This window comes from Triturus cristatus, chromosome 9 (assembly GCF_964204655.1).
Source record: "Triturus cristatus chromosome 9, aTriCri1.1, whole genome shotgun sequence".
Taxonomy (NCBI): domain Eukaryota; kingdom Metazoa; phylum Chordata; class Amphibia; order Caudata; family Salamandridae; genus Triturus; species Triturus cristatus.
The window spans coordinates 1,099,664,858-1,099,678,680 of record NC_140592.1 but is presented as its reverse complement, the minus strand read 5'-3'; the positions used below and the strand labels follow the sequence as shown (position 1 = coordinate 1,099,678,680).

Below are 13,823 nucleotides of genomic sequence, written 5' to 3'. Positions count from 1 at the left end.
AAATGTGGGAGGGACGGGGAGGTGTGGCTGTAAGCTGAGGAATACTTACCACACAATGGGAGGGAGTTAAGGGAGGAATAAAGAGGAGTTCAGGGAGGGTTAAGAAGGGGTGTAGAGTTAGAGACATGTGCCCACCCCCTACAGAGTAAGTCATTACTATTTACAAATTTCACTTCTATTGTTACTCCAGGTTTAAAGGATCCAAAACAGTTGTAAATATACTCCATCTCAGTCCTGGAGTACGTTCAACACCCCATAGGGTTAACCACTGGGACTGCAGCACCTTCCAACAGAAAATAATGAAGGCAGCAGCTTAAAATAGAACCACAAAGGACCTCATAGGAAATATTGTTAAAGTAAATTAATTGATTTCAACTTTAAAAAGGCTATATAAATTTACATTAGCATTTCAAAACCATATGTCAATGATAGATAAATGTTATTTTATTTTGAAAGGTTTTTTATTTTATTTAACAATACATTCAACATTATTTTTTAAAGCAATTAAATTAATCCTAAATTAATTCTATACATAACCTTGGTAACCTTCAATGCATAATAAATAGATGTAAACATTTGATTTAATGTGGGTCTTTTTTTAAAATAAATCTCAAGACAAATATTTTTTAATTTAATGTAATATATTTAAATTTTTTGAATATTTGTTGCAAAGGTAAGGTAATAATACAGTAGCATATTTTATTTTATTTTATCTTGAAAATAAATATATAACTTTTATTTATATTACGATCTATCAGCAGACAATTTTTATAAATTCCTCTAAGTTTTTTTTTTTTTTTTAGTTTTCGTAGGGAGAACTCTGCCCTGGTTGTAGAGACCTCCATCTACATGTGAAAAGTTACTAGTACTAATATTACACTTGTAAATTAGGCTTCACACCCCGAATTCATTGGTGGAGACATGTGAGTCCACAGTTTGTTATGGTAATGATGAAACGTCAAAATTAGGAAATTTACTACAAAGTGTAAAAGTAAATTTACACATGTTGAATTTCTTATGTGTAAGTTTACCTTTGTGAACATTCCATCCTCATTTTGGCAGCAGTATTATTTTGGTAGTGAAAATGTAAACTTTAAACATGTCTGCCATAGTGTCTGGTGGTTTTCTCTCTAGGTTTCAGCCTCTTCAATTTTAGGATGTAGGTTCTGGGGCGGGGATGAATTCCATAATATAAACTCCATCATGCCCCCATGTGGGCAATGGGACCATTCCACCTAGCAGAGGGTATATTGTCACATTTCTAGTGTCCCTGACTTGCTGGAGCGTTGAACTCAAAATGATTTAGACATTGTAATACAAGTATGGTGAAAGACAACTGTAATAGCAACTGTGGTATACATAGAGGTATTACATCCCTAGAAATATTGGCGTGGCAGTCGCCTTAGATGGAGTACCCGGCCCAGCATCATTTCCGGCAGCATCATCTTTGCTTCATGACAGGCCCAATGGAGGAGGAGGCTCTGAGAGTGAACTCTCAGCTTTCTGCCACCCTTTTAATTGGGAAGTGAGGTGCATAATTCCGAGGACGAGACCGCTTCCACTTGGATGGTTGAGGTCCTGTTATTGTTCATTTCTAGTTCACAGTTAAGAGCCTAATTTATACTCCAGTACCGGTGCAAAATATGATGCAAACAATGTGTGTACCCTCTTCTTTCACTATAGACAGAATTAACGGCAAATAGCACTGACTCATGTTTTATGCTCAGTCCTACCAACATTTTTCGTCTGGTAGTGACACCAACACACACACCACGGAAAATGCAACGTTAACATACACAAAATAGGTGCAACCACCCTTTGCATACATTATTCAACATTTTTATAGTACAGCTGTAAATTCATCCACAAAAGCTGGTGGTAACTAGTAGTTGCCCAGTCGAGTTGGTGTGGCCAAATCTTGCAGAAGGGGCGAAATTACCCTCCAAGTGTCAACTATTTTGATATCTCTGCTTTAAAATAAAAAAATAAAAATACTTTTAGAGATCTGAGCCGATTCATTTTTGAAGATTTATAGAAACAGCTCAAGTATTCATCTGTCAGTGGAGTGAATCTAATAAACAATTTCTAACTGGATAATAAAATGTGGATCTTGGCTGTTTCAATCTGACAACATGATGGAGAAAACCATCCATAAGCACAGAATTCTGGGGATAGATTTAGATGATAAATTTGGCAATAAAACTGTTGAATTTAATTGAAAGCGTTTATAAACTATGCATATAACAAGACTGTAAATGACCGGCGCCCCCCGCGCCTAGAGGCGGGGCGCCCTTAGTAGCGCCACGGGACTGGACCTTCCCCCAGGGCAGAAAAGGGGGGTGAACGAAGTGACGTCATCAGGGCGCGCTGAAAGGCTATTTGAATCCGCACCCCGCCATCTTCAGCCTCTTTGTCCCTTCGAACCTCCGGCAAGCTGCAGGGGCACATCGTCAGCGTGGAGGGAGTTCGAGTCGGCGGAGTGTTGCGTGTGGCACAGGAGGTTTGAGGGGGCCTAGGCGTAGCTCGCCCACATTGGGTCTGTCGCGATAGTGTATTTAATTAATTATTTCATTTTGGAGCGCGATGCGTCCCGCTGCCATATGCGGGGGACGCGCCGTTGTTTTGCGTGTATTTCCGTGGAGCATACCACCCTGAATGCGCCCGATCTCGCCCGATCTCGGAAGCTAAGCAGGGTCGGGCTTGGTTAGTACTTGGATGGGAGACCGCCTGTGAACACCAGGTGCTGTAGGCATTTAAAACAAAGATGAAACCAGCGGTGGGTGCACGCGCGCTGGTGGTGTAAAATTAGCATAACATTTTTGATAAAGGCCGCGTGGCGATATGAACCATACTGTTTGATTTCCGTGGAGCATACCACCCTGAATGCGCCCGATCTCGCCCGATCTCGGAAGCTAAGCAGGGTCGGGCTTGGTTAGTACTTGGATGGGAGACCGCCTGTGAACACCAGGTGCTGTAGGCATTTAAAACAAAGATGAAACCAGCGGTGGGTGCACGCGCGCTGGTGGTGTAAAATTAGCATAACATTTTTGATAAAGGCCGCGTGGCGATATGAACCATACTGTTTGTACTGCGAGGCGTCTCGCTGCGATATGCGAGGAGACGCCCCCCCCCTCCCTTTTGTTGTCGAGGGTATTCGCGCTAAAGTTTTTCGAATAATAATGCGTTTTTCACATACTGGAGTGTCAGATGCGGGGGACGCGCCGATGTTTCGCGCGTATTTCCTATAAAAGGCAGCGTTTTGATAGGAACCTTACTGTTATTAGTGCAAGGCGTCTCGCTGCGATAGGCGAGGGGACGCCCCCTCCCCCCTTCCTTGTTGTCGAGTGTATTCGTGCTAAAAGTTTGGGAACAATATTGCGTTGCACATAATGGAGTGTCCGGTCGGTTGCCGTGATGCAGCCCGTGGTGAGAGGCAGTGGGTTCGAACAATTTGGCCGTTCGCACCCATAGTTATTAGTGCAATTGTTTGATGAAGCAGCGGCTATACCGCGCTACATCTAGGCATTCGGTGCTTGCCATATTATTTCACCAATTGATCACTCCCCCGCTGACCCACGCAGGCAGCGGGAGCGGCTCGCGGTTGGAATTTTCCTTAGAGCCTGATGAGGCAAGGTAAAGACACCCTTGAGATAAGTTCATGGTCCTCCAACTTCTACACAAGGGGGTCGAGCCCTGTATGGCGGCGGTGGAGCGATACTATCCACGCAGCTCTGAAGGCGCGGTTCGCCTAAAACAGCCAGAAGTTAGCTCACAGGTACAGAGGGGGGCCGCCCCGTAGCGGGTAAGATGCGGCTAAGATGTGGCTTGCGGTGAGAGGCGGCCCTCGGCTTTCGCATCGCTTGCGCTTCTTGTCAAAGTCATTAGCCCGGATCTGGGTATATATTCTACTTACGATTGGGAATGTTGCCTTCTTAATGCGCTGCATGCCAAAGAACTTTTTCAGGGCACCATTAGATCTGCCAGTGAGCGTCATGCAAAGAACTTTTCAAGGCATCATAGTCCGGTATCTTTTTCTTCTGTATCCTTGCTGTGAACGCGTATGTATAACAACATATATAGCGGACGTAGTTGTATTACATAATATTAGAAGTCTTGCGCATCATGCCGCCGGCTTCCGGTATTTGCTGTTATTTATTGTCCTGGAACTGTAAGTTGTGTACCGGTGTGTGATTTACAGTGACTTACTTATATAATAATAATTAGCATAAGATGTAAAACAATATGTCTAATCATGATAGTCGTTTCTCAGGGTATCAGAAGTCGTTGCGGGGCATCATGCCGTCGGCTCCCTGGACTTGCTGTACATCCATGCGTCATGCTTGGGTGGAACGGGAGAGTCGGACGAGGCAGAGGTATTAAACATATGCAGTCAGGTTAGGGGGGTGGATTGGTAGAAGTGCCTATTGTGCCATCATTTTGCGCAGTCCAAGTTCATGAATTAACTGTTTCGCCTGTAAGTAGGCCCGCTAAACCAGTCTTAGATGATTGGGTATTCTAAGGGGCCATTCGTAATAACACTGGTCATTCATTCGCTTTTAGTGGGCATGCGCTGCGCATGGAAGTTCGTCCCATTCCTGCAACCGGGGGTTTCAGAATACTTGTACACCGTCGGGAATTAATGACTCCATCGATCTTTAGGAAAGCACATTAATTGTGCGGTGCGGTTATTATTGGCCAACAAAACCCGTCGGGGCTGACGGGGTAGTCCATAGGGGTCACTCAGGCACACCCAGTTGACATGCACTGCGGGTTGAAGTACATCTCATTGCTGCAAAGTGTGTTTAAACACACTGGGTCTGTGTCTCCAGTCAGTTCCCACGGTTAAGGAGTCATGCTGTTCTTATGTACATTTCAAATGGAGACAGGGAGTTACTTTTTCATTTTATCTGCACCTGAATTATTGGCCTGCCATGGAAGCTGTACACTTGCATTTTTTAAGGTCCCGGGTGCCATTCCCGGCGGGCACACCGATGCATACAAAGGCCGCATGCTAATAGCGGGTATTCTTACTAGTGGGTGTACAATTTAGGCCAATTGGCGCGGTAGCACACCGCTGTGCACAGCAACTGCACGCTAGTAGAGGGCATTGCTTCCGGGTGGGCGTACGCTTATTACCACTCTCGGTACATTGCAAGGAGTCAGTGGGATAGGGGCTGCACGTGGAAATACTGAGAGCTGACCCAGCCCAGTTTCAATAGGCGCCGGAGGGTACCTGAATCCACACGCTATAGGTCACCTGGTACAATGCATATACAAGTTCTCTAAACAGCAGGATTTGCGGACTGGCTTTCCTTCATTGATAAGGTACACGTTAGAATAGGCTTTTGCAGGCACAGCTGAACAGAACTTTGCGTACTCGGGTAGCTCCCATTACACCAACTCCAGTAAGGTTATGTAGTCCAGTTGGAACTCTGTAGATCTAAAACCGGACAATGCTGTTATTTTAAAGGCAGCACATACTCATTTCCGTTTTATGTTACCAGCAATAAGGAAATTAGCCATTGGTCTCAGTCAATTTTAGTACGTTAGGTCCCAATACTCCCGTCAGGGGCAATAACCAAGTTCCCTGGGGGTAACACGGTACGGTTAAAATTGCCAGTCATAATGGTCCTGGTGGCTAAGTCTCTGAGGAATGTATAGCAGCTTGTTTACCTTATAATCTCTTGATTTACCAAAATGAAAAGACACTACACAGGTATTTATGTCAAATATATAGGTATTTATTGCTAAATATACTCTACGAATCACTTGATGAGATTAGAGCCAGGTAAACATTTAAAGATCAACAATTCTCAATAAATGAAGGACAAACATGGCTGTAGCCCTAAGGGCTTGCTCATGGTGCTGCTAAGAAGTCAGGAAACAGATGACATTTTTTCTGCTTACAATTACCCTTGAGCGGCTAGTGCGGGGGAATCAATTCTGTCATGGATGTAGTTTCTTGTTATGTTTTCACGGTGATGCCAATAAGTGTTAGGAGACAGTGGAAAAACATTCTCGAGGCCTGGTTGCAGGAGGACACTTATGAAACCCAAATTTACAATCACCAGTTTGTGCCGCTATGGAACAGATAATTTATTCCTTTCACGTTGGTGTCTTCTGCGAGGGACATAATAACTGTTAGGGTAGTAGTCAGTTTGGGGCGGAACGGTGAGTATTGTGGCGTGGGCTACCGGGTCTGATTAGTTACCAGGCCATAAATTAAATCATCCAGCCGCTGCTTCCCTCGACCAAGGGCAACGCCATCTTCACATAGTGTAGGCCATGCGGGGGTGGTAGGAATTAATATAAAGAAGCACATAGCAGAGGATACGGTAACCGGAGGCTCCCTGGTAAAGATGGTTATGGGGTGCAAGGTACAAACTTCACCTCGGGCACAGGGTAATTACCCGGCAGGTGCTACATTATCATGGTAACTCAGCCATTTATACCCCTGTGGCAGCCTGCAACCACAGGTCGTAACAGTAAGGGGCGAAGCAAAAGCAGCCTTTTTATACCCCCGTGGCGGCCTATAACCACAGGTCCTAACCAGTAAGGGGCAAAGCAACACCTCTCACAAAGGGAGCAGCCTTGGCAGTGGGTGGAGCAATAGCTCAGAGGGTGGCAGTGCAGGAGTCCAGCCCAGCGCAAGTCCGGCTCAAGAAGGTCTGTTGATGGACACAAAATAGGTAGCATAGCTGAGTGGTTTTAGGCTCAAGGAGGTGCCTGGTTGGTAAGTAACTATGAATGATGTCAACAGGTAACGGTATGGGGCAGTAGTTCTTCTTTGTCTGGCTGGCGACAAACGGGACTGACCTGCTGGTAGTCCCGGACGTCACCTGACTGGTGACAGAGTTCAGACCCCTGGGGTCCTGGTCTTCATGGGCATATCGAAGAGGCATACTGGAGAGGCTCGGGAGAGTACACTTAGGGTTGCACTAAGGCTGCAGGCATCCGGGTGGGCAGATTTGCTATTGTAGGCCCTAAGGGACTAGTTTCCTTGGGGAGGGAGGTGGATATCATAAAGTAAAAACAGGAAATAGTGTTGGGCCTTCCCAACTAGGTGGGCATTAAGAGAGGCTTCTGGACAATATGCCTGCTACTGAGGTTAGTTGCCAAGATATTTATCTAACGCATTCTTGGGCCTGGTAAATTATCACTTGACTGTAAGAGGGAGCGCTATTACGCCACCGCTCAATGACCATTGGTCTGAAGGGAAGTTTCTATATGTGGTCGGTAGGATAACGCAGGCAGTATAAGTTAAAGGGGTTCTGGTTAAGGCCAAGGACAAGCTAGGGAAGTAAGTGATACGGGCGACCAGTAAGAGGAAGGCAGCGGGTCCAACACTTCCTCCGCTGTCCCAAGAGTCCAAGGGAGTCTAATTGGGTGGTGCTAGCATCTAGGCACCCGTACGGGCGGAAATTTTATGGAGGGCCTGGGACAGTAGTTCCCTTTAGGATAACGGTGGAGGAAATACAGCTGGTGACAGGTTCCGGGCAGGGAGTCATGGATTAATTCAGGGCAAACAGGAGATAGTGTAAATTAGTCTCTTCACAATTCGATAGTCACTGAAAGGGGGCAGGTAATGCATCACAGGACGGCCCAGATAACAAAAGAGAGAGGTGGAATCAGGATGGAGGTCATAATTTTGGTAGACGGGCAGTGGCTCATATAAACAATGCTAGGGGCCATTTGGGACCACAGTTAGCGCGGGGGGAGGGCGAGAGTGCCAGGGAGCATCTCGCCCTGTGGCGGTTAAACAACTGGATGGCCCCCAGAAAGGGGTAGGAGCCACATGTGCAGAGGGTAGGCGGAAGGGGGGGATTGGCCTGCTGGTGGTCCCTGACTCTTCTGCCCTAACCCACAACCTATGGACTGAGGTGAACCCTGGGGAGGCTGCCTGAGTGCAGGTACCCCGGTGGGCATGCCAGTGTGCCATGTGGGGCCCTGGTTTACAAGTAGTGCAACTGTTCGCTGTAGCGCGTTGGGGCCTCCTGGCACAATGTGCACAGCAGAGTGGGGGCTTGGTGGGCCGAGATGGCCAAGTTCAAGTGCATGGCCAAGTTCAAGAGTTCAAATGTAATCTGGTGCATATCTTCTTTACTGCCTTTGACAGGCCAAGGCCACTAAAGTGTACGGCCAAGCTCAAGTTCAAGTGTAATGTTGTGCCTATTTGCCCGGCAGCCTTCGTCAAGTTAATGCCACTAAAGAGTGATGCTTTGATAATTGTATATCCAAAAGGGATACTGTTACTCTCGTGTTGGTCACTGGTGAATTACCTGTTTCGTGAATAAAAAGGCTACGCCATGAACAACACGCTCTGTTTCTGAGAGTCCTTGGGCAAATGGGAAGAGTGAATGTCACGATGTGCGCCTACTATGACCGGCGCCCCCCGCGCCTAGAGGCGGGGCGCCCTTAGTAGCGCCACGGGACTGGACCTTCACCCAGGGCAGAAAAGGGGGGTGAACGAAGTGACGTCATCAGGGCGCGCTGAAAGGCTATTTGAATCCGCACCCCGCCATCTTCAGCCTCTTTGTCCCTTCGAACCTCCGGCAAGCTGCAGGGGCACATCGTCAACCACCCACCCACCCGGCAAGAGAGCGAGGGCGGAACTGTGACAGTTAACAACAAGCAAGCGCAACAATGGCGGTTAAACAACTGGATGGCCCCCAGAAAGGGGTAGGAGCCACATGTGCAGAGGGTAGGCGGAAGGGGGGGATTGGCCTGCTGGTGGTCCCTGACTCTTCTGCCCTAACCCACAACCTATGGACTGAGGTGAACCCTGGGGAGGCTGCCTGAGTGCAGGTACCCCGGTGGGCATGCCAGTGTGCCATGTGGGGCCCTGGTTTACAAGTAGTGCAACTGTTCGCTGTAGCACTTTGGGGCCTCCTGGCACAATGTGCACAGCAGAGTGGGGGCTTGGTGGGCCGAGATGGCCAAGTTCAAGTGTATGGCCAAGTTCAAGAGTTCAAATGTAATCTGGTGCATATCTTCTTTACTGCCTTTGACAGGCCAAGGCCACTAAAGTGTACGGCCAAGCTCAAGTTCAAGTGTAATGTTGTGCCTATTTGCCCGGCAGCCTTCGTCAAGTTAATGCCACTAAAGAGTGATGCTTTGATAATTGTATATCCAAAAGGGATACTGTTACTCTCGTGTTGGTCACTGGTGAATTACCTGTTTCGTGAATAAAAAGGCTACGCCATGAACAACACGCTCTGTTTCTGAGAGTCCTTGGGCAAATGGGAAGAGTGAATGTCACGATGTGCGCCTACTATATAAATGATGCAGTGTTCATGTTTTCTAATGTCTCTCTTTGTCGAGTTTGCTCCTGTTCCAGTGCATCTCTCTTCAATTGTCACTGCGCTTTAAGGAATCAATGACTTGTACACAATCACTCAGAGCTTCACAAAAACAAACTGATGGTTATTTGTCCTTATTATGGACCGTATGTATAGCGCATTGTTTGCCATTGGAAGGCTTTGCAGCACTGTTAGGGCCAGATGTACGAAGATTTTGCAACTCCTTACCGCACCGAAATCCGCATGTTACCGGAAATACCTTTCTATTTTTCAATGTTAAATGTTGGCAGGTTTCACTTGCTGCAATTTAACAAAAGAGGAGGTATTTATCGCACCCAGTAATTACTGGGTAAGGTAAATACCACACAACTCAATATTCCCACCCCTGCACAAACAGTCGAAACACTGACCCACTCACAATTAGGCCCATGTAGTTTGCAGGCCATTCATTTTGTCATAAACCTCCAACATTGATGAATATTCTTTTTCCGTGAAACACAGTTCCAGGATACCTAATCTTTGCTTCGATGGTTCTCCTAGTAAGCTCAGTCCTCGTAGGTTTTCAATGTGCAAGGAACGTTAGACAGACAGAGAATATGAATTTTATTTAATTTTGGGAATTGAAGAATTTCTAGAGATTAGTTCACTTAAGTGGGAGAACATTATTAGAGATTCATCGTAGGGCTCTTAGACAGAAACTGACTTGATCACAAAGTCTTGAGTTGATGGCAAAGTTCCAAGTAGGTGAGGAAGCCACAACAACCTGGTCAATGGTTCTTGTTGTGCAGCATGAGAGGTAAAGAGAAAACTCCTTTCACAAAATCTAAGTTTCACAGTATACAGACTGCCATATAAAAACTCAGGTCCACAACTACATTCGGGTCAGTTTGTTTATTGCAAACTCTCAAAAAGCTTAATATACATCAATCTACGCATTAGAGTACAGAAATACAAAATAAATAGTATAAAGCCAAATCTCCGGAACCAATTTACCCTATATAATAAAAAGAAAACGACTAGTTAGATCACGGCCACATATGTTATGCAGAGACAAAAATGTGCATGGAATTTAATTAAAATTCCATTTAGAAACCCCTACAAGTCCATAACTCTCCCTACACTACCATAACGTGGAAATGCTAAGTTCGATAAAGATGGAAAAAGGTGTCAGCCATCAGAGCCTTCCAAAAAAGTGCCTCCAATAGGGTCATGTAGCATAAAGCCACAGAAGCCTAAGATAAGGTCTGTATCTCATGGAGTCCCAAAGCAAAGTGTCAGCTGTCCCTCACTACGTTACCACAATAGAAATTACCGAATGAAAGCCCCTCCCACAATTCTACTAGTATTTTTCCATTATTCTAGCATCCTCTCTCCGCCTCCATCACACTTTGAGATATTTCATACGTCCTTGGTGCCATCTCCTTCTCCCACGAGAATTCGTACCGCATTCGTTATGGTATTTCTTCTTCTCAGGCCTCTCTATCTACTAGTAACAATAACTCTTTCTCTCAACTAATGAAGCCCTGTCCACCTGCAGTGGGAACACTAAATACATGCAACATTTCCACAATGCAAGCAGAATATGAATTCAAATGCTTAGCTGAAAAATCCATTAGAAATGAATTTCAGGCCTACCGTTAGGCTAAATTAACAACTAACAGGTTACATTATGTGTACTCTACTACAAGCAAATAAGCTGGACTTTCGGTATACGCTTTAACAGTTATAAAAGGCAAACCGTACAATATTAGTGTTACAAGTATAATATTTAAGAAAATTAGCATGACATGTTTAATTTTTATTCTCAACTAAGTAATAATGCACACTTTTGTCAGTTACATGTCTATGGTCCACATGTGATTCGCGTTACTCATGAGGATACTATAACATCTCAGACTCCTCTTTCTTCTTTTCATGTGTTAGTCATACAGAATATATGTGAGTGTAGACTACCCGTGATTATAACACACTCCTACTGTCAATTCAACAAGGGGGGCCCAACTACTCTCCTCCATAGGTAAGGAAACTGCTGGAGGTCAAGCAAAAACACTCAGCTTACAGGATCAAGTGGTGCATTTGCCTAGTACTGTCAAAAACAGATCTCTCTCTATTAAGAGCGATCCTCATTTAGGGATCAATTACAATCCAAATGACCTCAGATCACCTTGGTGGGTGATTGCATTGAAGATTTTGAAGGTGAATGTGGGAAATTGGGTTGTTGGTTCAGGGGGAGTGAAACCCTCTCGAGCAACAGCTACAATCATTGTCAGGGTGAACCACAAAAAGTTACTGAATTAACCTGTGCTTAGAGAGGTGTTTGGAATTTCCTGACCCCTGCCCTGTTTCCAGTCTGTCTGGGGGCATAATAGGCGAGAATGATGTCCTTTGTGTGTGTGCTGAGAAAGCCCCATTGAATTGCAAGTGTGTTAGATGACAGCTCCGCCCCCTTATCCTGCCACAGATGGCCCTTGCTGCCATCACCCAGACTCTCTATTGTGTGGTTGTCTAGGAGGAATACACAAACGCCAACTACCAACTATACCTAGTCATGTGACCCAGGAACTGGTTGCAGGCACCAAATGTTTAGGACAAGAAAATGCCATCTTTCTAAAAGTAACATACACAAGGAGATGATGGACGGAGCACTGAAACTTATCAAACACTCACCCCCAGTCACAGATCTGGTGTGAATCCATCATCGTTCTTTAGCTCACTTTGCCACCCCAGTTCAGACCCAGCCATATGCTGATCAGCCTTGACCCTGTTCCTCATGGGAACAGTCCAACCCAAACTGCTTAGCCAGGTCTTCCCTAGACCAGAAACAAGCATCCTGGGACAGGTTTCGGGGTAACACCCCTCATAAAGCCAGGCTAGCTTGAAACCAGTGGCAAAGTGAGCAAGGGACCCACGTCTGGGCATACCCATATGGCTGGGTCTAAACTGGAATGGAATGGCGTGCAAAAAAACTATGGATTTAACCCAGATCTGTGGATGAATGTTTGATTGATTCAGCATTCCGCCCTCATCTGTTCTTTTTGCATTTGTAGCTCTATGTGAAAAGGTTATGCCCAGACGTGGCCCCGTGCTCGCTACGTAATCACATTCAAGCTATCCTGGCTGATGAGGGGTGAAACCCTGAAACCGGATCTAGGATGCTTGTTTAAAAAAATATGCTTAATATTGGTCTGTTCTCAGACAGTTGTCATTAGCTGTCCTCAAAAGAACTTAACAAGGTAAGAACGCTATAATTTCATTAGGAGGCCTCGGTAAAACGTGTGTGGTAATAAAACACCCGAGAATGAAAACACCATGGGTAACTTCAGAAATTGGTGTTTGTGCACTGATTGCTACATGTTCTTCTAACATTCTGGGTACTTTTTCACAGACACATTTTGCAAGTGGCAAAATGTGTCTACGGTAAACCCTGAGGGTAACATATTAGTTATCTCTCAATTTGGATTTATACATAAATTCATATTCCTGTCCTAGCTGCTCTTACACAGGTCCTCGTAAGCAGCACCTGCATGTGAAACAATGCCTGTAGGTTACAGGTTTTACATTTAGGGCTGTTGTAAACTGCACAGTGACAATTTCCACGTTTAGTTAAAATCCAACAACAGCATGAACTCCCTGTAAAGGAATGCAACAAATAAGATCTCAAATATGCTATAGGCGTAGGCAATAACACAGCCAAAAAACAGTGCCCTTTAAAACTGAAAACACATTCCGATTCTGGCAAAAGCACAGGGCAGAAGAACATAAGGGCATGCAGGAGGCTTATTCCCCCCAGTGTATGGAGTGAGGAGCACGCGGTGGACAAAACATCCTTGTGGGCCCCCTCCGATGTCCTTCATCCAAGGTCACATTAAACAAAACATCGATACCCGCAGCGGAAATTTGAAACAGCAGATCTGTGCATTAACAAGTGTTTGATAGTGAAGTACTGAAGTGCAGGGGTAAGTGAGCAATGGGTGGGAGAGGAGTGAGAGTGAAGGGAGGGACAGCAAGTGCCTGGCTGAAGTAGGTGCAGTGGCACCAGAGCCTAGGGGTCTTTTCTTATATAACGAGGGTAAAAGAGGGCTCATACTGCTGTGAGGCAGCAGGGACCTAGCTATCATTGGTGCAGCAGGTGCAGTGGCACTGGGTCCTGGGCTCGGAAGGGCCCTGTGGACCTCAATCATGGCAATCTTTTACTACCAAATAAGGGGGCAGAAGGGCTCAAATCTTTACTTGTATTAGGGCCCCTGACACCCCTGCTACGTCACTGTGAGTGACACTGGAGGGCCGCAGCCATGGTTGGTGCAGTGACACTGGGGCCTCTGGTCTGCGGGCGCTTTTTTAATTAATCACAGCTGCCTGGTCTTTGCAAACTAGGGGGTATAAAGGCTCATATTCCTTGAATTAGGGCCCATGGCACCATTGCCAAGCCACTGAAAGTCAGAGAGCAGGAGGGCAGAGAATCATAACATTGGAGAGAGAAGGAGAGAGATTGTGGGTGAGAGGAAGGGGAGGTGAGGAGAGTAG

The 13,823-nt window shown here is 45.7% G+C and overlaps 2 pseudogenes; both read left to right on the top strand.

The window, feature by feature from the left end:
* Positions 1-2,632: 2,632 nt before the first annotated feature.
* LOC146799429 (5S ribosomal RNA) lies at positions 2,633-2,752 on the top strand (annotated as a pseudogene).
* Positions 2,753-2,860: 108 nt separating this feature from the next.
* Positions 2,861-2,980, top strand: LOC146799428 (5S ribosomal RNA; annotated as a pseudogene).
* Positions 2,981-13,823: the final 10,843 nt, after the last annotated feature.